Genomic DNA, 25,685 nt, shown 5'->3' with positions numbered 1-25,685 from the left:
TAACCTGGTGTTGTGTGATTTTTAACTGTATAAATAAAGGGTGACTTGGTGATAGGATACCAGTCTCTCTGCAGTTATTACAGTATCCAAGTGAAGGAATGCAATTGTCCGGACACACACGAAACATCAGATTACTTTCCTTAATACTCTACTAAACATCACCTGTTTCAACATTGTTAAAGTAATATTTTAATAGAATGGTAAAGAAATATATTATTCCACTGTCAGGAAGAATAATATATCCTGAGGATACAGATTTATGATAAACAGTAAAAGAACCAGAGTGGGGAGATGAGAAATAAATTAGTCCGTGAATTGTTATGATCTGCAAAGCAGTGTCTGAAAGCTTAGTGGAAGCTACTCTAAAAGTAACTTGCAAAAAGCATTCAGATAGATAATTGAAAAGGAAGGAGAAATGGAAAGACTATGGTGCAGGAGGTTTGATGGCCTGAAGAGCCTGTTGTTTCCATAACGATTACATATTTCTGACAGCATGGGAATTCATGGAATCCCCTCTACCACATGATTCCTAATCCGATGGTTAACCATTTTTTAATGTGGTTATCAGATATAATTAACACAGCACTTCCTACTCTCTAGCTTTGCTAAAGGCTGATTAATTTTATAATTAATTTATCTAGTTCAGCAACATTTTCACGCAGAGGGTGGTACGTGTATGGAATGAGCTGCCGGAAGAAGTGGCGGAGGCTGGTACAATTGCAACATTTAAAAGGCATTTGGATGCGTATGTGAATAAGAAGGGTTTGGAAGGATTTGGGCTGGGTGCTGAGAGGTGGGACTAGATTGGGTTGGGATATCTGGTCAGCATGGACTGGTTGGACTGAAGGGTCTGTTTCCATGCTGTACATCTCTATGACTCTATGACTCTATTTCCAATACTTCAGAAACCTGAATGAACTCTGCTTTCAATTTATTCCTCACCTATCAGTCAAAGCAGCTCAGATCCCTGGTTGATTGAGAACAATATATGGGTGGAAAATACTGAGAGTGAAGCAATACAGAGAGAGAAAAATCATGACAATAACATTTCTACTTTTAAAGCTTCTTGTTATTAAAAACATATTTATGATGTACTTGTGGGCACTGCATCATATTCTGATCAATACACCACAATCCCATTCCTCAACTGAGAACAATCTCTTCTACTACGATTGAGACCTGACTCCAGCATGTTCAACACTATGGCAAGACTCAAACCCATATATTTTCAACCCTAAGTTACATTACCCAAACACATTGCACCACACTCACAGATACACATTATCGTCTCTTGCTAGACAAGGCGGCATACAAGTAGCGTTAGTCGGAGCAAACTGTAAGGACACAGACATATACTGGAATACTGTGTCCAGTTCTGGTTGGCCTGTTGTAGGAAAGATATTATTAAGATAGAGAGGGTTTAGAAAAGATTTACCGGAATGTTGCTGAGTACTGAAGATTTGAGAAAACTTCGATAGGCTGAATTTTTATCACTGGAGTGTAGGAGTTTGAGAGGCAATTTTATACAAATTTATAAGATAATGAGGGGCATAAATAGAGTTACTGATAGTTGTCTTTTCCCTGGGATGGGGAGTTTCAAGACAAAAGGCACCTTTTTAAGATGAGAGGAGAGAAATTTAAAAAAGACGGGGGGGCAAATATTTACATGGTTGTTCGCTGGTGGAGTGAACTTTCTGAGGAAGTGGTGGATGTGGGTACAATTACAACATTTAAAGTACACTTGGATAAATACATGAATAGGATGGGTTTGGGAGGATATGGGCCAGGAGTGGGCAGATGCGACTAGTTTAGTTTGGGATTATGGTCAGCATGGACTGGTTGGACCGAAGGGTCCACTTCCGTGCTGTATAACTCCATTACTCCATATGTGCGTGTCCTCACCCTGATGAAGTAATTAATGATTGCCATCTTTGGTTGACTTTATGACTAATAGGCAAGCAGAGTCCATTGAATCTATGTGGCTTCCTCACAGTCTTCCTTAACTTTAGATGTTTGTTGGGAGTTCTTGCTTTCCCCTAGCATGTTACTCACTCCCCACCCACAAATTATTCACTGCATTCCTGCTGTTGTGCTTTTTTTCTATCTTTCAGATATCTACTCACCATGCAGTAGGAAGGGAACAATGAAGGAGAAACACTGTTAATCACTCTCACTGTGCATACTTGAGAGAGAATTTGAAAGGCAGAATTTGCTTGTGTTGAAACACTAGGCACGAATCATCTGCAACAAGGCTAAGCAACAAGGGTAGTGCAGCTTATTACGGGATGAGCACACAGAAGTCCTTTTCCAGAGGATTCAGATGGCGACTTCAAAAGAACTCCGATACAGAAGAAAACTCATGAGTATGTCCAAGAAACGCTTGAGGCACTGCAGGATGTCTGCCCTTCAACACTTTACCAGGATGGGAGAGGAATGTCAGTGGCTCCCATGGGGCCTTCAAATGTCACAGGACATCTACAATCACCCCAACCTTCCATCAGTCATGCCACAACCACAGGGTAACTCTTTGCAAGAACACTAGGAAAGGAAAAAAGCACAAAAAAAGCAGGTGCATAGGGAATGCAGAAAGCAGATCAGTTGCTATTTCGTTTCATTGAGACATGGATGATTTATAACTTGAATCTGGAATGGCTATTTTGTGTTTTTTTAGATACTTTGACCAAGTTGACAATGTGATAATCAATAGCAGACCAAAAGTGAAGCGGGAGACAATTGGGTGAGTATGGAGTTGGCTTGTGTTTCCTGGTACCTTACTGACTGAATCAGAAATGGACAGCCTGATCTAAAAGGGGCTGCACTAAGTGCTTTCTCTTTCTTTCTACTCCTCTTCCTCAGTTGATAGCTGTGGTAAGAGCTGTTGAGTCTTGTTGGCAATTTTTTATGGCAGTCAACAGATCACAATAATTGCTTTTCCTTAATATATTTTATCATAGGATATGGGCAGTGCTAGTTAGGCCAGTATTTAATACAACTCCTTAATTGCTCTGGAGATGTGATGGTGAGCTGCCTTTTTGAACAACTATAATCGTTTGGTGATGGTATATCCACAGTGTTGTTAAAGAGGCAGCTGTGGAGTTTTGATCCAGCAATAGTGAAGGAACAGAGATATAGTTCCAGATTAGGATGGCATGTGTGGCTTATCAGGAACTGAAGTAAACCAACCCCTGTAAGTGGTCAGTCAAAGAGAACAGGCTGCAGATGGGGCATTCTGTGGTGAGTAATTCACCTCCTGACTCCACAGAACCTGTCCACGGCCCACACGGTGCAAAGTTAAAAATCACACAACACCAGGTTATAGTCCAACAGGTTTCTTTGGAAGCACTAGCTTTCAGAGCACTGCGACAACTACCTAATGAAGGGGCGGGGTTGGTTTACTTCAGTTCCTGATAATCTCCAGGATATTGATCATTGGAGCTCAGTGATGGTAAAACCAATATATGTCAAGAGGAAATGGCTGCATTCATGCCTGTAGGAGATGTCATTGTCTGTTTCTTGTGTGAGGGTAATGTTACTTGCCACTTGTCAGCCAAAATCTGGATGTTATCCAGGTTTTGCTGCATAGGGACATGGACCATATCAGTATCGAGAGAGACGACTGAACTTTGTGCAATCATCGGCACCCATCCCTATTTCCAACCTTATTTTGGATACAAGATCATTGTTGAAGCAGCTGAAAATGATTTGGTCTCAAACATGATGCTGATGGATTCCTCTGAGCCAGGAGGTCAGGGTTTACTCCCACCCTGCTCCAAAGATATATCATAACAATCCTGAACAAGTTGATTAGAAAATGCTTCTGTTGATGAACTTCTACAGTGATGTCCTGGGGCTGAACTGCTGACCTCCAACAATCACAACCTTTTTCTTCTAGGCTGGGTGTGAACAGTGGAAAATTTTCTTCCAGATTTTCTTTGACTCCAGTTTTACAGGATACCTTTATGCCATGCTGAGCCAAATGTTGCCTTGGTATCAAGGACAATAATTCTCATCTCACTTTATACGTTCATCTCTTTCATCCATATTTAAATCAAATCTGTAATGAGATCAGGAGCCAAGTGGTCCTGGCAGAATAACAATTGAGCATCGGTAATTAGGTTATTGCAAAGTAAGTGCCATTTGATCGTATTGCTGACAGAACCCTAACCACTTTGCTGTTTATCACACATAGATTGATGGGGCAACAGTTGGCTGGGTTGGATTTGCCCTGCTTTTGTGGACAGGACATACCTTGGCATTTTTAACGTTATCAGGTAAATACTAGTGTTCTAACTGCACTGGAACAGTTTGCTTAAAAGTACTTTTGGCTAGTTCTGGAGAACAAATCTGCAGTCATATTGCCAGAATGTTGACATCCTTTGCAATATCCATTGCCTTTAGCTGAATTTTGATATCACAGTGATAAGTTGAATTGGCTGAAGACTGGTAGCTGCGATGCTGGAGATCTCTGGAAGAAGCTGAGATGGATTTTTTTCCCCCATATGTCTAGCTGAAGGTGTTTATGAATGTTTCAGCCCTGCCTTTTGCACTGATGTGCTGGAATCCACGATCATTGGTGACTGTGGAGCCTCCTCCTCCAGTTAATGTTTTAATTATTCCTCACTATTATAAGTGGATGTTGCATGTCTGAGGAGCTTAAGTCTCATCTAATGATAGTGCTACTGATTTTCACCATCTATTACATGCTGCTTCCATCATTTGGCTTTATTAGATTGATACCGAATATTTAGATATGCTCAGTGCTGTGCCTGACACACCCACCTACATTTTTCATTGACCAAGGGTTGATAAGGTTGCAAATTGCGTACAATTCAGCTGCTGTCAATTGCCCACAACACCTCATGGTTGCCCAGTTTGGAAGGTTAGATCTGTCCCTCAGCATCTTGGGATGGACATGTCCTACCGCTAACTGCTCTCCCCCCCACCTTTTTTCTCCTCATCCTTTGAGCAGTAACTTGTTGGCTCTGGTCATTCTCTCTGCCAGGTTGTACTGCATGGTGTGAGGGCTAGGGTGTGGTCACAGAAATTCAAATTATTGCACCAATGCGCGGTAGCAAATTGAATAGAATCCATAGATTCAGGACAAGGGCCTTCAACATCAGCCACATCAAAACTTATAATAACCCACGAATCACGAAATGATTCTTTAATTGTAATAAGTGCTGGAGAAGGTAATGAACAACTGCTCTGACAGTAAATGATGATTCTTTATAAATAATGCTGATGATGCAGCCCTTCCTTCTGCTAAACACATGTTCAGCCCGGTGGGATTAAGAATCGTTGATAGCATTGCGTTCCAAAATGGCAGTGCTTGTGGAAAACTGCATTATTTTCGATGTGTCCCGCATTTGTGCAAATGTAGTGACTATAACAAGACTGGCCAGTGGATCTCATTGAGTATGAAATGCCTGATTGGGACTGTTAACCTGTGGCCATCAGGGACCCCTAGCTGACAGGACAGTCAGAGTCTTATGACAGTCAGGACTGGCTGGTCAAAGTCCATGCCCTGTGCTCATGTAACTAAAGGGTGACTTGTTGACAGGATATCAGCCTCTGTGCAGTTGTTTCAGTTCTCACAAAACAACATCTATGTGTATGCTACCAATGCTATTTTAGATGCAAACACTTGCAGCACTGAGAAACCAGCAGATAAGGAGCTGAATCTGATGGCCTGCCTTCATTTGTATCTCATCTTTTTTTTCTGGCAAAACCGGTTTGAGTCACACCTTATGACGTTGATTCACTATCCAATATTAAGGAGCAAACAAGCCGGTCAATTACTGGACTTTTTTTTATCAAGGGTATTAAAATGAACAGCTGTCCCAGTATTAAACTGGCAGAGGTAATACCTTGGAGCAAATGAATAAATATTTACAGGTGTTACACTAAGTTTTCATTTACGAATCAATTGCACAAAAATGGGTTTCCCATCACCAAGTTACCCTTTATTTATAGTGCACAGGACATGGGCTCTGTCCAGCCAGCTCAGAGCTAGTCCCTAGACTGAGGAGACCTTTTGACTCTCCTATTTATATCCGTCAGCCAGGGCTCCCTAATTGGCCCAGGTTAACAACCCCATCAAGGAATTCAAAGTTAATGAGACCTACATTCTGATCACTACTATGTACCACACAAAAAGAGCTTTGTTCTATAAAATAACAAGCGTTTGAGGACCGACGAACAATAAGCTATTCATCCAATCAGGTCAAGGTCAATATGTACTGCTACATCAATAACTTGCTTTTGATCATTTAGGTCCTTGCCAAAAGGGCGGCACGGTGGCTCAGTGGTAAGCACTTAAGCCTCTCGGTCCCAGGTTCGATTCCAGCCTTGGGTAATGGTCTGTGTGGAGTTTGCACATTCTCCCCATGTCTGCGTCGGTTTCCTCCAGGTGTTCCGGTTTCATCCCACAGTCCAAGCTGTGCAGGTCAGGTTAATTTGTCCATGTTAAATTGCCCATAGTGTTAGGTGCATTAGTCAGAGGGAAATGGTTCTGGGTGGGGTACTCTTCAGAGGGTCAGGGTGGACTTGTTGGGCCGTTGGGCCTGTTTCCACACTGTAGGGAATCTAATCCAAAAACAACAAGTCTAATTTCAGACTTGATAGTTCCAATTGTCCCAGTATCCATTACCTTTTGGAGAGATGGGGATAGGCAAGTTCCAAGCTTTAATGTTCTTTGCCTGGTAAGGTACTTTCAAATTTTGTACCTGAATTGGCTGGCTCTGACATTAATATTACATATTCTTCAGTGACATATCTACAGAGTCTTGGGTTTGTATTTTTATTGTGCGATGGAATTAGTTACTTTTTATTGGACGTGATTTGTGCTGAAAGGCAACACCCTGGGGCCATTTTAACATCAGGGCACATTCGGTTTCAAGGGTTAGCATGTTTAGTCCAATCTAGCAATAGGGCTGGTGTATGTTGCAATGTTTTCAATAGGTCACTTAAAAACAGTTCAATGGTCACTTAGAGCAGTTCAATGCTTGCAGGCAGTTAGAGTAGGAACAGATAGAGGCAACAGCAAGATCCATGTTAGAAACTAAGCATTTGGCTGAACTCCTGAAAATGCAACTGAACTACACTGAAGTCAAAAGCAGTTGGAAATCTTTGTTTTATTAGAACACGTGTTCTAGGCCTTAGTAGGCAGCTAAGAATTGGAATCAAGGCTTTAAAGAGGCCTATGACAAATGGCAGCTCAGAAGACACAGTTTGAGTACATCAGAAAGGAAGCTGAAAAACAGTATTTGTTTTATATAATTGAAAAAGATCAGAGCTTAGAGAAATGTTGGAGCAGTACCTGCTTAATGAATCTAAATGCTAGACATCAAAAATTTTTTTTCTATGTTATACAAAATATTTAAGTATGTGTACCTCAGATGATGCTGTAAGTGGTGACTCGTCACTTTTCACTATACTCATTCGAGTACATGTGATAATAAAGCTAATTCTAATTCTAAACTGAAATTATGTCTAAATAGGTTCTGCAGTGCAATTTCCAGCATCCAGGGAGTTGGAGTCTATCATTGAGGTAGCCCATGACAGAGCAGTTTTTGAATGGGTTGTAAAAGATAGGAAATTGGAATCCCTTGTTAAGTTTAATGAGATATGATGATTCCAAGTGTCTCTAATGTATGGGGTATTGCTGAGAAATTCACGGGAGCTGTCTTGACGGTGTTTGTTGCTTGATGTTCTCCACAGGACAGTGTGTCTGTTAGCATATTACTTCAAATTAATTCTGGATGTTAGAACACAAGTTGTGTATTTTAAATTGTCTTACTGCTCTAACCTTGGAGAGTAATGCTCAAAGTTATTTGTTCAAAACCATCAAATCTTGTGGATTTATGCTGAGTGCAGAGGGCTCCAATCTTTCAAATGCTAGATCATGGTTTGAACTGAAGTGCATCCCATAATCTACCCAGAAGAAAATGTAAAATGGACAGTTTAGTTTCAGTGCTATATAAATCTAAAATCAAGTATACATAATTATTACTTATTTTAACCTCTCCTCACCAAGTCTCAGTATGACACTTTTGACTGCACATTATCTGCACAATGAAGTTTGGAACTGCCAGTTATATACAGTCCATCAAATGGCTGTGTATGAGATGGGTGTGCTACATGGATTTGCTTATCTTCATTTTGGCAAAAAGCTCACACACTGAGGTATGAGCAGTCTAAATAGGATTTCATTTTGAATTCACAAAATTAAAGAAGTGATTTTTTTTTCTGTTTATAAGACCCCTGCGATATAAAATCACTGTCCCTTGATCTGACTTCCAGCTCCATGCCATTTTTCACAGTAATTATCTCCAAATCAACTCCACCGCTTTGTAAATCAAATGGCTAACGGAATTTCATAGCCAATACACCAATATCTACCTGAAGAAATGGATTTGAGACAAGCATGTTCAGAATGGGTTTCTGAATAGGCAGGGTTTAGAGGGATGTTGGCCAAGTGATGGCAAATGGGACTAGATTAATTTAGGATATTTGGTTGGCATGGATGAGTTGGATGGAAAGGTCTTTTTCCGTGCTGTACATCTCTATGACTCTATGACTCTATAATTCCTGTAACTGCCTATTGAATTGCTTTGCTAACACCCCCGGGATATTTATTTTCTGGGTTAAACCACTTTTCTTTGTCTTTTATTTCTTTTTTCTCACACTTTCTCCAGACTCAGGAAATGTTGTAGTATTTTACTTTTTAATTGGAAGGGCCACAGACCAGGTTTCAACTTGAATGCATTCACAGCATGGATTGCATGCACTAAGTCTCTGTCTTTTCCTTGCAGTTCACAAATCAGCCTTTCAGTTTTGATGTTATGTCTGGAAGGATCCCAAAGTTGAGCAACTATGCACGGTCTGACAGTTCAATGCACACTTCATTTTTTGATTTATGGAAAGTGACAATTTTAGACACTAGAGAAAATAACTTTTGCAAGACCTTCCCCAGGATCTTCCCTCAACTTAACCACCTGACATCTGCATGAAGGATTAGCTCATTGTAGGCAACAACAAGTTTGTTGTGTTAGGATTTAAACAAACAATGCTGAAGATCTCTTGTTTGAATCAGGGTTACAATCTTAAACAACTTTACATGAGAAAAGTCCATAACTTTACTTATTAATGCTTTCTCATGGAATATACAGAAAGGATTGACAAAGAGAGGGGAATTCAGGATCATTACTGCAGAATGTAACCAGGCTAGTATTTGCACCATCAGTGTGATGGAAACCAGTTTCTTAATTGAAATATTTTTCTCAAGCATGTGCCTTTTGAATTTGTTGTCACTCCTTGTTCTCTCTTGAAGGGGCAAAGAGTTGAGAAGATCCTCTTTAGTTCTTATGTCCTTAAGAACCATGCATACAAAACCTAATCAGCTGGGTCGCGTTGGTCTTGTTGATGGAGTTATTGAACTGCAGTGAAAAGGATTCACAATCCTCCTTCAACTCCTGCCATCGTTGTTGTAGGATGTCTTCAGTCAAAGATTCCTCTTGTTTTGTTAATGTCGAAGCTGCAAGTGACACGCTCAGGCATGCTGTTTGTCCTGTTTTCTGAAAATCTTTGAATAATTAGTGAATGGCCACAGTCATTGCTCCTTGAATTATTTCACCATCTTGTGCTTTGCCGGGAAATAGCAACTGTGAGCTAGTGCTCTAGTGCAGGCCTTAGTTTTTACTGCTGGTTGAGAGGTAAAAATACTTTCAAATTGACCTTCAACTCACCAAGTTTCTTTATCTAGAGCGTGCTGTTTTTGGGAAAATTATGCTTGAATTTGCCCTGCATCATTGTGTGGTGCTTTTCCTAATTCTCCTTTCTAGTTATCAATTGACTTTGGTAACATATAAGGGGGAAGCTCTTATCTTATACAGCTGTGAACAGAATTTTATTTTTCCATTTCACATAGAAGTTGTACATTTTGTTTTTTCTTTAAGATGGTCAAGGCTTTATCACTCATTATGCTTGCCTTCGCTTGGAGTTCAGGATATCACTCTGCCACTGGTCACACTGCTGTTTGGCCTCAGGATCAGTGCCTCTGGAACATCTAGAATGTTGCTGGCTGCTTTTGAGTGTCAGGCATTGGCAAGAAGGGGGTCACCGCTGAGGCAGTAATTTGATCTGCAGAGACTCTGGTCAGTTTGTGTTGCTCGGATATTGGATGTGGGTGTGGCAGAGTTCTCTGTCATTTTTCTTCATCTTACATGGACCTATTGGACAAGCAACTGAAGAAGAAGAAAACCTCCTGCTCTACAGAGGAGTGGGACAGGCTGAGCTGCTCTTGCAAGGAGTCCACAGGGTCATGATGAGTTGAATAGCCTGCTATATTTCTTATACTGAAATATCCTGGCTTCACACTCCAGTTCCTGGTATATTCCTCATTCATTTGTTGGCATTGCCAACACAAAACTCTGCCATGATTGTCCATCTTGACCAACGCGAAACACCATGTAACAAGCTGGTAAAGCCTGTTGAGAACATTGAGCACTTTTCACTAGTCAGATGACTTCCAGAAGGAGATGGCATGCAGCTTCACATGGTGATAGAATGACGGCAGGCAGTCAGATCAACGTTCAGAGACTCTGTGATCGACCGTCAATCTGATCTACATGTTCGAGATCGCGGTGTTAATCAGAACATGGATGTCAAACCTTTATCTGTCTTTTAAAAAAAATAGTGGCCCCTAGCCAGATTGTAATATAAATTTAATGGTCCAATCTGGGACCAGAACAGTAAATAGGTATAATTGTAGACAAGCTAATTGCTTATATTGGTCTATGCAAGCAGACTTAGACTTGAGTACAATGACTTTGTGAGTGCAGAGACAGAGAATGAAGTGCTGGAGCATCACCACTCGTGGGAGTACGTAATTCTAACATAATAAATTCAGTTATGCAGTTTTGATTAAATGTAAAGGATGGAAGAATTCTTAATGCCAAAAAAACCTTTCTATAAATGGAAGACAAAAATGTGAGGCTGCAAGTGTGTATGAAAAGATGTATAATATTTCAATAATCAGGAGATGGTATAGATGTCAACCAAAATACATTTTTACCCATTGGATCCAAACTTCAGTAATACAAGTACAGAAGGAACTTAAAAAATCAACACTTGTTAAGAAGTAAAATCACTTTCTTTAGGGCAAGAAAAATATATGTATTCTAAATTGACAGGCTGAAGCAAGTTAGAATGTTTTTCTTTCAAACATACTTTGAAATTCTGTCCTCTGGCATTATTTAAAAAATTATTAGGTTATTTCTTACAAGAAATGTATTTTCATTTATAAGAAAAGTGATCTTTTTCACCTCCATTTGCAATCCTAATTTGATTGTCACTGATGGTAAATGAGTATAATTGCTGTCATCATAGAAACACCAGTGACATCTTGTGGTCATCTTTTGTACAGACCAGGAAATGACTGAAGTGGCCATATTTTCATGGTTCCAACGAGGGTGTCCATTACGTGTCAGAGCCCCAAAGTGGGATAAATAGAGGATGGAGTTCTTTCATTTTCCTGGGTCAAAATCCCGGAATTTCATCCTTAAAGTCATAATCAGGATGCCTACACCAAATGGACTGTAGCATTTCAAGAAGGCAGCTCATCACCACCTTCAAGAGGGATTAGGGATGGTGGTGTTTGTTGTAGTACTAATTAGTTATTGTCGACTACTTTAGATAGGAATGGCTACCTCTCCTCTCTGGAGAGGACTAGTAAACCTATTAGACTTTTACATCAATCAGCCATCTTTTATAACAGTAATCTTTAGGATACCAGCTCACCAATTACTAACTTTATGCAGTTAAAAATGACACAACACCAGATTCCAGTGCAACAGATTTATTAGGAAGTACAAGCTTTCAAAGCGCTGCTCCTTTGTTAGATAGCTATTTATGTGACAAAGGAGCAGTGCTCCGAAAGATTGTACTTTCAAGTAAACCTGTTGGATTATAACCTGGTATTGTGTGATTTTTAACTTTGACCACCCTAATCTAACACTGTCACCTCCACATCATAACTTTATGTAATTTAACTTCATAACTTTGAGTTGTAACACATAAAGCAGGGTTTTTGAAGATGATGGGATTTCCTCTCCATCACAGCCACCCCATAGCCAGTCAGTGCTCTGAGAAATATTAATTGGTTGGAACCTGGATTTCCATCCCTCACTCATGAAGAATACTGGCCTCAGAGAGCTGTTGGACATCCTGAATAGCTGGCTGTTCAGTACGTTCTATTAACACAATCAACGACCAGATTAGATTAGATTAGATTACTTACAGTGTGGAAACAGGCCCTTCTGCCCAACAAGTCCATACCGACCTTCCGAAGCACAACCCACCCATACCCATTCCCCTACATTTACCCTTTCACGGGCAATTTACCATGGCCAATTCATCTAACCTGCACATTTTTTGATTGTGGGAGGAAACCGGAGCACCCGGAGGAAACCCACGCAGACACTGGGAGAATGTGCAAACTCCACACAGACAGTTGCCCGAGGCTGGAATCGAACCTGTGAACCCTGGTGCTGTGAGGCAGCAGTGCTAACCACTGAGCCACCGTGCCGCCCCAAACATTGTTCTAGTGTTAAGCTGCTGTAAGTCAACTGTAATTGTGGTGGGCTCCCGCTCACCAGTTTAACTGGGATTGGCAGCAGAAACAGCAGCAGACAGCTTGGACACAGATTTCTGACATAGTTCAAAGGAAGTCTTTCTGTTGGAGCCTTTGAGTCCTGATTCAAAGGAAACTGTTCAGACAAACAATACACATCGCATAAATTTAACCTGAATTGTAAATTTGCTGGAAGAAAAATGAAAAAGGCAAGGATACGTTAGATGTGTCTGAAAAACTGTCTTCATATTACTTTATGTTTCAGTAAGAATCCTCCAGTAAACATCAGCAGATCAGCCTGCGACTCCCTGTCTTTTGTAATTAGAATATGACACAGCACCATGAGACATCCACCATTATGTGCCATTGTTCAACGTGATACACAGAACCTACTGGATTCCCACTAAAAATTGTTAAAAGCACAAAATCATCAAAAAAGAGTTTTTTTTTGCCATTTTCAGAACAAATATTTCGAGGTAAATTAGTAGATTGATCTGTCCATTACAATATCAGTAGGAATGGCCACTGTCCACTTTGTGGAGACAAAGTTCCACCTTCAGATTTAAAATACCTTCCATTATGCTCTGTGGCATTTCCACCATGTTGAATGTGAAAGATTCAATCAAGATTGGGCATCCAAGAGACATTGTGGGCCATTAGTAACATTAACTACACAGTATTACAGACCAGCATAATAACCATTCTACCATTACCACTGAGCCAGAGGATTAATCACTGGTTCAGTGAAGAGTGCAGGATACATGCTAGGTGCAGCACTAGGAATATTAAAGAAAAATGAGGTGTTGACCTGATGAAGCTACAACTGGGGAGTACTTGCATGCTTAGCAGTGGGAGCAGCTTGCAGTCTACAGAGCTATGTAATCCAGCAACCAGCAAATAAGATTGAAGTGCTGCAGTCATTCCGCATCCAGTCACGAATGGAGGTGGATGAGTAATAATTAACACAATGAAAAGGCTTCACAAATATCCCCATCTTCAAGAACAGGGAAGCTGAGCAAAAGACCAAGGCTGAAGTGCTGAATGGAAGATCCATCTCATCCTGCTAGTCTTCAGCTCAAATTTAAGTTGCATGGTATCAAAACATGACTGAAGGCACTGAATGCTGCAAAAGCCATGGGTCCTGACACTATTCTGGAAATAGTACTGAAGTCTTGTGCTCTAGCCAAGCTGTTCCAATACAGCTACAACACAAACATCAAGTCAGCAATGTAGAAAATTGCCTGAGAATGTCCTGTCCACAAAAAGTGGTCCTATCCAACCTGGCTAATTATTGCCCATCAGTCACCCCTCAAATAACATGTAAAGAGTATTACAGTGATACCAATTGGCACTTCATGATATCCTGCTCACTGAGACTCAGTTTGGGTTCCTCCAATTAGCATTTGGCCTGAGTCCAGCCTTGGTCCAAACATGGAGAGAAGAGTTGAACTCAGGATGTGAAGTGAGCATAGCTGCCTTTGACATAAAAGTAGCTTTCGGTACGATTTGAGTACATTACAACAACACTCAAGAATCTCAACACCATTCAAGATTAAGCATTGGCTTGATTGGCACTTCATTAGACACCTTAAATATTCACTTTCTCTATGACTGATGTACAGTGGCAGCAGTATATACCATTTACAAGTTGCACTGCCAACAGTTCCAACAGTTCCTGATAAACCCTGAATTATATCATCTAGAAGGACAAGGGTGGATGATTCATGGAAACATTATCACTTGCAGGTTCCTCTCCAAGCCACATTCCCTCCTGATTTGGACCTATTGTTGGATAAAATAAATTGGAGTTCCCTCCTTAATAGCTGTGGGTCAGTTTACACTCCAAGGATTGCAGTAGAATCATAGAATTTTACAGTGCAGAAAGAGGCCATTCGACCCATCATGTCTGTACTGTTTAGTCTGCTTGTCGTGGTTTGTTTTTGAGGAATCTGCACACTGTTTTTTGTGGGGGTTTTTTTGACAGCCTGACTACTAAGACCCTGTCCCAGGATACACGAACACCAGCTAGCCACAAAAAGACACGACCCTCTCTCCCTCGTAGCCCTACACATGGATGAAAAAAAACACCATTTCAACTGGGACAACACATCTATCCTGGGACAGGCTAAACCAAGACATGCCAGTGAATTCCTAGAGGCCTGGCACTCCAACCACAACGCCATAAACAAACACATAGATCTAGATGCCATCTATCAACCCCTCAGAAAATGAACAGGAAATGACATCACCGCAAACCCCAGGAACCCCATCCAGGAGAAAGATATAAATAGAAAGCAGGAGACAACAGCTTTGCTTCACTTGGAGGTCGCCACCGATGATGTTACCTAACCAGGTAATGAAACGTCTGGATATCAATCCTACAGCTCAGCGAGCAAACCTACACCCTAAACCTCAACCTGAGCTACAAACCTTCACAACCCTTGCAATGGAATATCCTTCTTTACCCTATCAAAATTATTCATAATTTTGAATACCTCAACAAGGTCGTCTCTTAATCATCTCTGTTCGAAGGAGAGTAAGCCCAACTTCTCTTATTGTTCCTTGCATCTAAAATCCCACATTCCTGATATCATTCTTATTAAACTTGCAGATAGCTTTTTCTTTCACACTCTGCACAGTGCCTCAAGCCATCCTTAAGTCAGACTGTGACCCCCTAGAGGTGAGATCAGCTGATCTCATGAAATGGAGGAACAGGATGGAGGGGTAATTTGGTCAAACCAGGACCTCTGGATTGCCTCATAAGGTCTGTATTTTGTTCACTCTAAACAAGGTTTCATTGCCATAATGATAACATTTTTTAAAAATTCACTCACAGGATGAGGAAGTCACTGGCTAGGAAAGCATTTATTGCCCGTCTCTAAATGCCCAGAAGGTAGTTAAGAGTCAACCACATTGCTGTGGGTCTGGAGTCAAATGTAGTCCAGACCAGGTAAGGACGGCAGTTTCCTCCCCTAAAGGACATTAGTGAACTAGATGGGCTTTTCCAACAATTGACAATGGGTTCATGGTCATCTGTAGAGTCTTAATTCTAGATTTTTCTGAATTCACATTCCACCACCTGCCATGGTGAAATTCAAACCGAGGTCCCCAGAAACTACGTGAACCTCTGGATTAACAGTCCAGCCAATCTGAAATAAAACAAAAAAGAGTGCTTTGGTAACAACCCTGAGGATGAGACCTTTTTTTCTATTTGTCTGACCATGACTTATGCTGTTACTAACAGGAAAAACTCTGAATTAAGCATTCAAAGGCATTTCTTCAGATCATTATCAAACATAAGCAGATATTAAAACCGACCGCTAAGTAGTGCTCCTGACCTTTTTTATCTCCAGCCCCTACCCCCACGTTTCACTGAAGAATGATAGCCATTTCCCATTGTCATGTCTTGAGAATAATGGAAAATAATGGATTTTAAAGAGATTTTTAAAATTTACTCTCAGGATGTGCAAGACCATTAGAATACCAGCATTTAATATCTGCTCTGAACTACCTAGAACAGGTGGTTGTGAGTCACAGTTTTGAACTGTGGAGTCCAGTTCTTATTTATTAGAACAGTATATGTGATACTTCAGAGGACAGTTAAGAGTCAACTGCATTGAGTCAGGACTGGTGTCACTGAAAGTAGAGACTTTAACTGCATTTAATTACAATTTGGAATGTATTGCTTGAAGTAGTGGTGATTTTCAAAGGGAATTGGATATATACTTGCAAAGGGATACAATTGTGCATCTGTAAAAACTGAAGAATGGGTCCAATTGTATCACACATGCCAGTACATTGTCAAGGTGCCTTCCATACTGCAAGATATATAAGATGCTATAATAAACCTTCAATATAATCTGTCTTTCACTTTTTCCCCTAGTTGTCTATGTTACATAGTGCAATGCAACAGTGGTCCGTATTCTGTGTTTTTATTTTAATCCCATGACATAGGTAAAGAAAGTGGGATTACTGTCAAGTTAGAAGGAAAGAGGCTTTCATTTTGAAATTACTGTCTCCCTCGAGGTTAGTCAGATTTTAACTCACTGACAAGGAAGTAGTCATACCTGTCACTGTACTTCTGAATGTATGAAAAAAGCAGTGGAAACATTTCAAATGAGGCCAACACAGCCTGGATTTAGGTCATTTAGTGAAGTTCTGAAGGTTAAACCATTGCTGCTTTTAAGTGAGAATCTAACCTTGGTGGGTTGAGTTGCTCTGTCAGTCAAACGGGAAATTACAATATTCATGCAATTAAATCAAACATCCTGATTAAGTGAATAAATGTTGATAACCAATGTTAGCACACTGGTAGTTTAGAGGCATGCAAAATGCTTCACTGTAAAGATTTCTATCATTCTATTGGTGACAGCAGCATTGTATACTTTTAAAACAGAGGCTTTTCATCATCACAAGATACACCAGTGTTTTTTGCAAACTAATTAGTTGAAGGATTCTACCGAACAATTTTCAATACAACACATAACCATTGGAAGCCAGACAGTTATAATATAAAAGCAGCTTGTTCTGGTTTCCAGCAACACATTGGGAAAAGGAGGTACATAGGAATTACCAGGTGAGAAAAGACCAAGGGTCATCTGGTTGAAAAAGCAGCATCACCTTTCATTATTCTGAAAATGAGCACAGAAATTGTGTGAATAATCATATTCAAACTAGCTTTAGTACTGAGTCAAACACTGATCAGAAATAACACTTTATTATAAAGTATATTTCCCCAATGATGACAGACTTTTAAAAATACTGTCATGAGATTGGCATTATTAATTGAAATATTATTCTAATTATGACCTAATTTGCAAAGACACCTTTTCATAGTGAAAAATATTTGGTCAACTCATTTTGGAAACTGGTTTATTGAAATGTATGCGCAAGATTTATCTGTTCTCGTTTTCACTTGCTTGTCCGAGAGCAAAAACATGAAGAGACTGAATTTGTACCAGTCTACAATATTTGTTTGTCACGGTATCAGTATAGTCAGTAAAAGTAACATCAGTAACACATTTATACGTCACTTTATATTAATTAAGCATTCAAAGACATTTCTTCAGATCATTATCAAACATAAGCAGATATTAAATCAAAGAAGCAAACATTTAGTGAAAGGCGGATATTTTAAAAACAGTCTTAAAAGGATATTGCAGGATAGAGAAGTGCAGAAGTGTAGGTCGGGATTGTTTTAAGCTGGGGTCCACAGTTGAAGGCACATTATCAATGTTGGAATGATTATGATGGGGAATGGACATTAGAGAGTGCTGATATCATGGAGCGTTCTAAGGTTGGAAGAGATTACAATGATACGTAATCATAGCTGCTTACATATATGTGTGTTCTGTGAGCTATCATTCTCTTTAAATTTTCCAAATAACAGAACAAAAATATTAGCACTGTCATTCTGCCTTCTTTATACTATGAGGAAAGAAACAAAGAAAATGTTCCTGTTATTCACCTGTTTTAAAGTTCATGCTGCCATTCATTTTGAAATTGAGAGACTCTCAATATAAGTAAAAGCATGCTATAAAACACTATTTTAGAAATCTTTCAAAACTACATTAAATATTTAGACCTGGTTTATTTCCCTGATATGGGGGATCCAGAACTAGAGGGCATAGGTTTAAGGTGAGAGTGGAACGATATAAAAGGGACCTAAGGGGCACCTTTTTCATGCAGAGGGTGGTGAGCTGGAATGAGCTGCCAGAGGAAGTGGTGGAGGCTGATACAATTACAACATTTAAAAGGCATCTGGATGGGTATATGAATAGGAAGTACTAGAGGGATTTGGGCCAAATTCTGATAAATGGGACTAGATACAACATGGACATGTTGTTCGAAAGTTTTATTTCCATGATACACATCTCTATGACTCTATTTCACTAAAACATTGCACTAGATGTTTATTACTGCCAAGTTTCCTGACCTTTCCCATCCTTGTAGCACCTTTGTTCTCATGTGCACACAATGCCAGGCTGACACTCACACCTCAGTTACTCAAACATGGCACTAGCTATCCCATTTCCCCCTTCCTTGCAGGTAATAAGTAAGAAACCTAGAGAACAAGAGATGAATCCACTACCCACTCACCTTATGAATCTCCAAAGCCAGTCCAACATCTACAAGACACAAATCAGGAGTGTGATGGAATGTCCCCCCAACTTACCTGGATAAGAGGTAAGAATAATGAAATACCACAACACATGACTTTGGTCAAGCTAACACACCTCTTTATTCAGGTAAGTTTGGGGGTCATCACCCTGGACAAAATAGCCCACTTCACTGTTACTACATGCACAACCTTCATTCTGTCTACCACCAACACACAGCTGCATCGTGTACCATCTACAAGATGCACCGCAGAATTTCATCAAGGTTCCTTAGACAGCATCTTCCAATCATAATGACTGTCATCCAAAAGGACAAAGGCAGCAGACACATCAGAACACCATCATCTGCAAGTTCCCATCAAGCCATTCACCATCCTGACTTGGAAATATATTGCCGTTCCTTCACTGTTGCTAGGAAAATGTCCTGGAGTTCCCCTCAAACAGCATTGTGTGTATACCTACACCAACCAGACTACAGTGGTTCAAAATGGCAGCTCATCACTGCTTTTAAGGACAATTAGGGATAAGTAATAAATGCCAGCTGAGCCAGGGAAGCCCACAGCCCCTGAAAGAGCAAAAAAAAACATGGACTCCAGTGGAGGCTACAGCCATTGGTTCTACTGGCAAAGGAATGACACAGTGTTGGTGATGAGGAGCTAGGTGGCCATGCAAAGCAAGGTCATTGGGAATCTTCCATTGCTCTTGCTTTCTTCTCACTAACCTATTTACGCATATAAAAAGCATGAACATGAAAACTGCATTCAACCACAAGGTGGAACCTCATGGCCCAGTATATATCATACTTTACCAAGCTTCATTTAGCTTTCACCAGGGCAATGAAGTTCCTGAACTCATTGCCAACTGGTGCAAACACAGGCAAAGGAGCTGAACTCCAAATGTGAGGTGAGAGTGACTGCCTTTGACGTCAAGGCAGCATTTGACCAAGTGTGGTATCAAGGAGGCCCAGCAAAACTGGAGTCAATGGGATTCAGGAGATAGCTCTCCACTAGCTGGAGTCACACCTGGTACAAAAGAAGTTTATTGTAGATTTTGGACGTCAATCATTTCATCTCCAAGACATAGCTGCAGGAGTTCCTCAAGATAGTGTGCTAGGCCAAAGCATCTTCAACTGCTTCATCAATGGTCTTCCTTCCATCTTGAGATCAGAATCATGATGTTCGCTGAATATTATACAATGACTAGCATCATTTGCAACTCCTCAAATACTGAAGCAGTCAATGTCCATATGTAGTAAAATCTGGACAATGTCCAAACTTGGGCTGATAGGTGACAAGTAATATTTTTGCCATAAAAGTGCCAAGTAAGGACCTTTTCAGACAAGAGAGAATCCAATGTCTACTTGTATATTCAATGGCATTACCTGTGCTGAATTCACACTACCAACATCTTGGATATTGCCATTGACCATAAACTAATTTTGTCCATCCATTTCACCACGATGACAAAAAGATAGGTGCGAGTAGAGACTGGGAATTCAGTGGCAAGTATATCAGCTCGCAACTACACAAAATCTGTGTCAAAATGTGTGGCACTGGAAAAGCACTGTTGGTCAGACAGCATCCAAGGAGTAGGAGAGTCGACGGTTCGAGCATAAGCTCTTCATCAGGAATGTGTACTCAAATCTGTTGACTGCCTTCCAGGCACAAATTAGAAGTATTATGGAATAGTGTACAGGAAGACCAATTTTGGGGCTCAAAAGGGGCTCAAAAAGGGGTCCAAAATTTTGTTGTGGATGCAATACTTGTCTTAGGCACATTCCTGTTCTGTCTTAACTAATACACAGCCTGTTATATTTTTTCCAGTAGATTGTGAGTGCTTGTGCCCATGTCTATTCTTTTGGAAATTTTGATGCATATTTAATACCTAAAAAGTGACATGACTTCAACTTCTAGGTCCACATTTTTGTTAAGTTAGAAATTTCTCCAAGTCAACATTGCATTCTTTTGTGGTAGAAATGACACATTTAATGACACAATGGTATATTTCATGCAATTTATAGCTTGTTATTAAATTATATGTTTCTTTCGCATCAAAGATCTTTCAAGCCACTACAGGTACACCGGAAAGATTAGCCTAAAGGTAACTTCCTTCTGATCATTAACAATTTGTTGTGTAAAACTGCTTAAGAAACAAATGAGAACCCCACCTCTTGAAAACTGTTGGAATATTATTGTTGGTGATCTTTTTTCGTGTCCTCCTAGAAGACTGAATATGGTGAATTCGCAAATATTTGCTAATTTGGATTATCAAGTGTTGCAAAATCAAACAATACAAATGAATATTTGCCTTCTTTTGCACAAATCAACAAATCCCTTTTGCACATCACTTATTTATTCAATCTTCAGGAGATTATTCAGTACATTCTGCAGACACTGTTATCCATCAGACATATTCCAATTTGCATATGCTTAATAATTCTGCTTGACATGTTATATTAGTATCGAAATAAAAAGAGTAACTATCACAATTTTATTAATAAACAGCAAAAGCTTTGGGTGGGAGAGTAGGGGTGGTAAGGAAATAAAAACAAACCATAAGTTTCCACTGTTAAAAGATTAGTTTGTTACTATGAACCAGATAGCTACTTATGTGATTTGGAAGACGTGTGGGTCCTTCCAAATATTCAGGGGTTCATATGTATGATACTCACTTGTCATGTCCAATGCAGATAGAGCGGTATTTTAAAAAGTGAACACAAAAGCTGTTAAAACAAAGTGTCACTGAAGAAGTGTCACGAGACCCAAAACATCAACTCTGCTTTCTCTCCACAGGTACTGCTAGATCTGCTGAGCTTCCCCAGCAATTTCTGTTTTAGTTACAAAAGTTAAGTATGCTGCAAAATACTATGTGACCTTTTGCTCCTGAAGTGAGTTTGGAAATATACCTGATTGAATAGGGATCTGAGTGAAGGAACTGAATTGTCTATTTTTTTTGTCCAGAAAGACAAGCTCAACGATGTGTTAGACAAGTATGGAATGAATCCTATTGATCATTCATTGCATTGTGTTGGATCCCTCATCTAAATGCAAAGACATTGGTTGTCTCAAACTCACAATAATGAAATATCACAACACATGACATTGGTCAAGCTAACACACCTCTTTATTTGGAAAATGAAATTGGACTTGCAACAGGTCACATGGATAAAACATAAGCAGCTTTAGAGAGAGACCACAAAAACACCAGTAAACCAATTGCATTCACTTAAGCAGCCAAGGCAATAAACAGCAATGTCTAGAAAGTGGGAGAAGGATTCTATTCAATCTGTTCCCACTACAGGTTCACTTGAGAAGCAACCTCATGACCATTCAACAAAACAAAGCATCACAGCTCACTAACAATCCTTTGCGTTTCAAGACCTTTACTTTAGCCAAAGTATCAACTCATCCAAGAAAGTACAGTATTGCTATGACAGAGAACGAAATAACCACAAGTCAAATTTACTTCTTGTTTGCTTTTTCTACATCTAAGAATTTAAATCTTTTTTGCTGATTCTTTATCATGGGGAGGTGATGGTCTCATGGTATTTTCACTCCACTATTAATCCAAAGATCCAGGTAATATTCTATGGACCTCGGTGGGATTTGAATTTTCTTAAATTCTGGAATTAAGAAGCTAATAATGAACATGAAACCACTGCTGATTGCAGAAAAACCATTTGGTTCATTAATGTCCTTTAGGGAAGGAATTTGCCCTCCTTACATGGTCTAAACTAAATGTGACTCCAGACTAACAGTAATTTCATAAATCTTCACTTCCCTTTGACCATGAACATTTATGGAGAATAAATAATAGCCAGTGCATGCCCATATCCCATGAAGGAATTAAAAACAAACTGCGGGAAAAAAAACTCCACGCCAACTGTGGGATAATAAGTATACTTCATTTTAAAAAAAATCATAAGACAGCTTCCTGAAGAAATCATTTAAATTTGGGAACAATGACTCTAAGAGTAAGAAAACACTTACAAAATACATGGTTAATTTCTGTCTCTGACAAATTGGTTGCTATATTGAGGGGTGTAGGGTCTGGAGGAAGTTACAGAGCAGAAGAGCCAAATCTGATTGTAAAGTAAATGGAAGTAGAGGAAATAGCAACAAGTGCAAAACTGTTGTAATAGAAGCAAAGGGCTCACATAGTGAGCTTCTGAACACTGATAGTAGAAAATGAAATGGTTACTTATGACTTTGCAAAACAAAATAGCATCTCAAGATGTAGAGCAGCTGAAAACTGTAGCTAACCAGTGTGAAACGAAGAATGGACACTTGCGGTACTAAAGATGTTGACTAAGCATTTGGGTTTCACTCCAATTTTGGAACAAGGAATCCGAGACAGAAATTCTCACAAACTTAGAAATTTCCTCCTGGAAATGTGGAGGCCACATTTATAATGTTAGGCATGAGAGATTTCTGTTTCATGTTTATGAATCATGATGTTTGTCTGAAAACTCTGTTGCCCCTGTTCTCTTGTTTAATCGGATGGCCTCCTTTAGTAGGGCATCTTGGTAGGCCAGGTGTCATCAACATCGTTAGAGAATAGCCCTTGTCGATGATGACTGATCTGTTGTTTCAGTTTGAATAAAAAGGCAAAATAGATTCCATTGTAACAGAAATGATGTGCAAGCTAGTACAATGTACCTCAAAATCAGTGACAACACGAGAATGCTCCAGACTAAAGGTTGAAGTCAGCAGGCTCCAGTCAGACATGCTGGGAGTTTCTGATCTTGTTATCTGCCTTTTGCATGGAAACACTGCACTGAGTTAAAGCTGCCTCCGCCACCCACCACAGCCCCTTGCTATAGAATGAATCGTAGTCATATTACTCATTCCAGACCAGGCATATTATCAGAAGGCATTTGATCAGGCTTTTCATGACTGGCTTGTCAGAAGTATGAAGTGTGTGGGAGGAAATGTGGTTTCCTGGTTGGAAAGCTGGCTGCAGACCATGAAACCAAGATTTAAGAGAATTGGGTAATTGGGTATGTACAAAAATAGTTATTTGTAACTTGAAAGTTGCAACTTCAAAGAATAGAAAAGTTCTGATAAGCAATAGTTTCTAAAAGTACAGATTGTCTTTGACCCCCATCCAATTACAACTTGCCAAAAGCTCCTGTTGAAAATATGCTTCTGTCTCATCAGTGTCACAGCAAGCAGAAGACAGTGTTTTGTTCTTGCAATGGGTCACCATGACATAATTAATTGAGGGATTAGGGCAAAGCTCTATTAATCTATGGTTCATTCATGACATTGAATGTTCATTGATATACCAGGGCTAGCACATTTATCAGCTACAATGTGCAGTGCTGTGCTCACTAAAGCTTCTTCAACACCATTACAAAAAATAGTGATTATCATAGAGAAAGACCAGGGTGACAGATTTATGAGAGTGTGGCACCTATAAGATCCTGCTTCAAGTAACATAAGACACCAGCATGTACTTATATCACCATTCCTCTATCTTTCAAACTGTAGAGCTTCCTCCTTGACAGCATAGTCAAAGGGAATAATTTGAGGACTCAACTGAAGTGTACAATAACAAGCCTCACCAGTCCTATAGTCAACCATCTTCAATGGTTGGAAGATCCCTGCTGATCTTAACAGTAACATGAAAAATGAACAATCAGGAAACCAGACAATGGCCAGGGATTTTTATTTTGGCAGGGGACGAAGCGGGGGGGAGGGATTGGATTGGGTGATGTTAGGTGACAGCGGCATTGGAATTGTTTAGTGTGCTGGCAGAATTTAGGTGGAGTACGTCACCAGTGTGCTACAGTGACCTCTGGTCAGCAGAAGTGTGATACTACTACACAAACCTGTGAACCGTGTGAAAAGTCAGATAGCCAGATGACTGCAAATCCAACTTGTTAATTCGAGTCCAGTTTAGAAAGAGAAGGGAGAAGCAGAATAGATGGTCCATGGTCAGGTAGACGGGTACAACAAAGAGCGATTGTCAGGATGCTCAGTTGGAACAACTTTCAAACCTCCCTAAGAGAAGTTCCTTTTAGCCCCAGATCACTTGATGCCCTACATTTTCACAACTGGTTCTATACATATGCATCCAATACTTAATTTCAGAAGTACCTTAATGCAAACAAAATCACATTCAAACATTCCAGAGACATACAACCAAGTTGTTTTCCTTCTGCATATATACTGCTACATTAATGTCTGCTTTCCATCTGTTTCTCTGGGTAAGCAGTGCAAAATATTTGCCATATACACTGTAATCTCATGCCAACTTTCCAGGACCACTGAGATGTGCAAGAATAATTTCACACCATTGCTTCTCAATGGGTTACCTATGACTTGCCTCTGTGACTGTAAGTTTCTGCTGTGAAGTAACATTACCCTACCGCCACCCTCGATAATTTACGTCTGTACTTTTTGACTTTTTAAAAGCAAAGTCATGTTCATGTGACATGGGCATCACTAGCTAGGCCAGCATTTATCGCCCATCCCTGATAGCCCTGGAGAAGGTGGCAGTGACCTCGCTTTTTGAATTGCTGCTGTCCTTGGGATACAGAGTTTGCTCAGGGTGCTAAGGGAAAGGGAGTTCCAGAATTTTGACCCAGCTACAGTGAATAAATGGTAATATAGTTGCAAGTCAGAATGCTGCATAACTTGGAGAGAAATTTGCAGTTGGTGGCATTCCCTGAATCTGCTGTATTGTCTTTCTAGATGGAGGTCTTGTTTGGAAAGCCCTGCTGGAGGAGACTAGACATATTACTACTGTGTATTTTGCAGATGATACACACTGCTGCAACTGGGCATCAGTAGTGAAGGGAGTGAATGTTGATGGCTCTGGATGGGGTGCAAATTAAAAAGGCTGGCACCGTCCAGGACAAAAATGCCTTCTGCTGTAATTTTGGAGCTGCACTCATCTGGTCAAAAGGTTAATCCATCATACTCATAACT

General features: G+C 40.0%; 1 protein-coding gene across 1 annotated transcript in view; it reads right to left on the bottom strand.

Moving 5' to 3' along the window:
* LOC140481646 (NALCN channel auxiliary factor 1-like) overlaps positions 1-25,685 on the bottom strand; it is a 533,617-nt gene that overhangs the window by 91,085 nt on the left and 416,847 nt on the right. The window lies entirely within an intron of this gene.

The sequence above is a fragment of the Chiloscyllium punctatum genome, chromosome 9, assembly GCF_047496795.1.
Source record: "Chiloscyllium punctatum isolate Juve2018m chromosome 9, sChiPun1.3, whole genome shotgun sequence".
NCBI lineage: Eukaryota > Metazoa > Chordata > Chondrichthyes > Orectolobiformes > Hemiscylliidae > Chiloscyllium > Chiloscyllium punctatum.
Note: the sequence above shows the minus strand (reverse complement) of the source record. Positions and strands in the feature narration are given on the sequence as shown.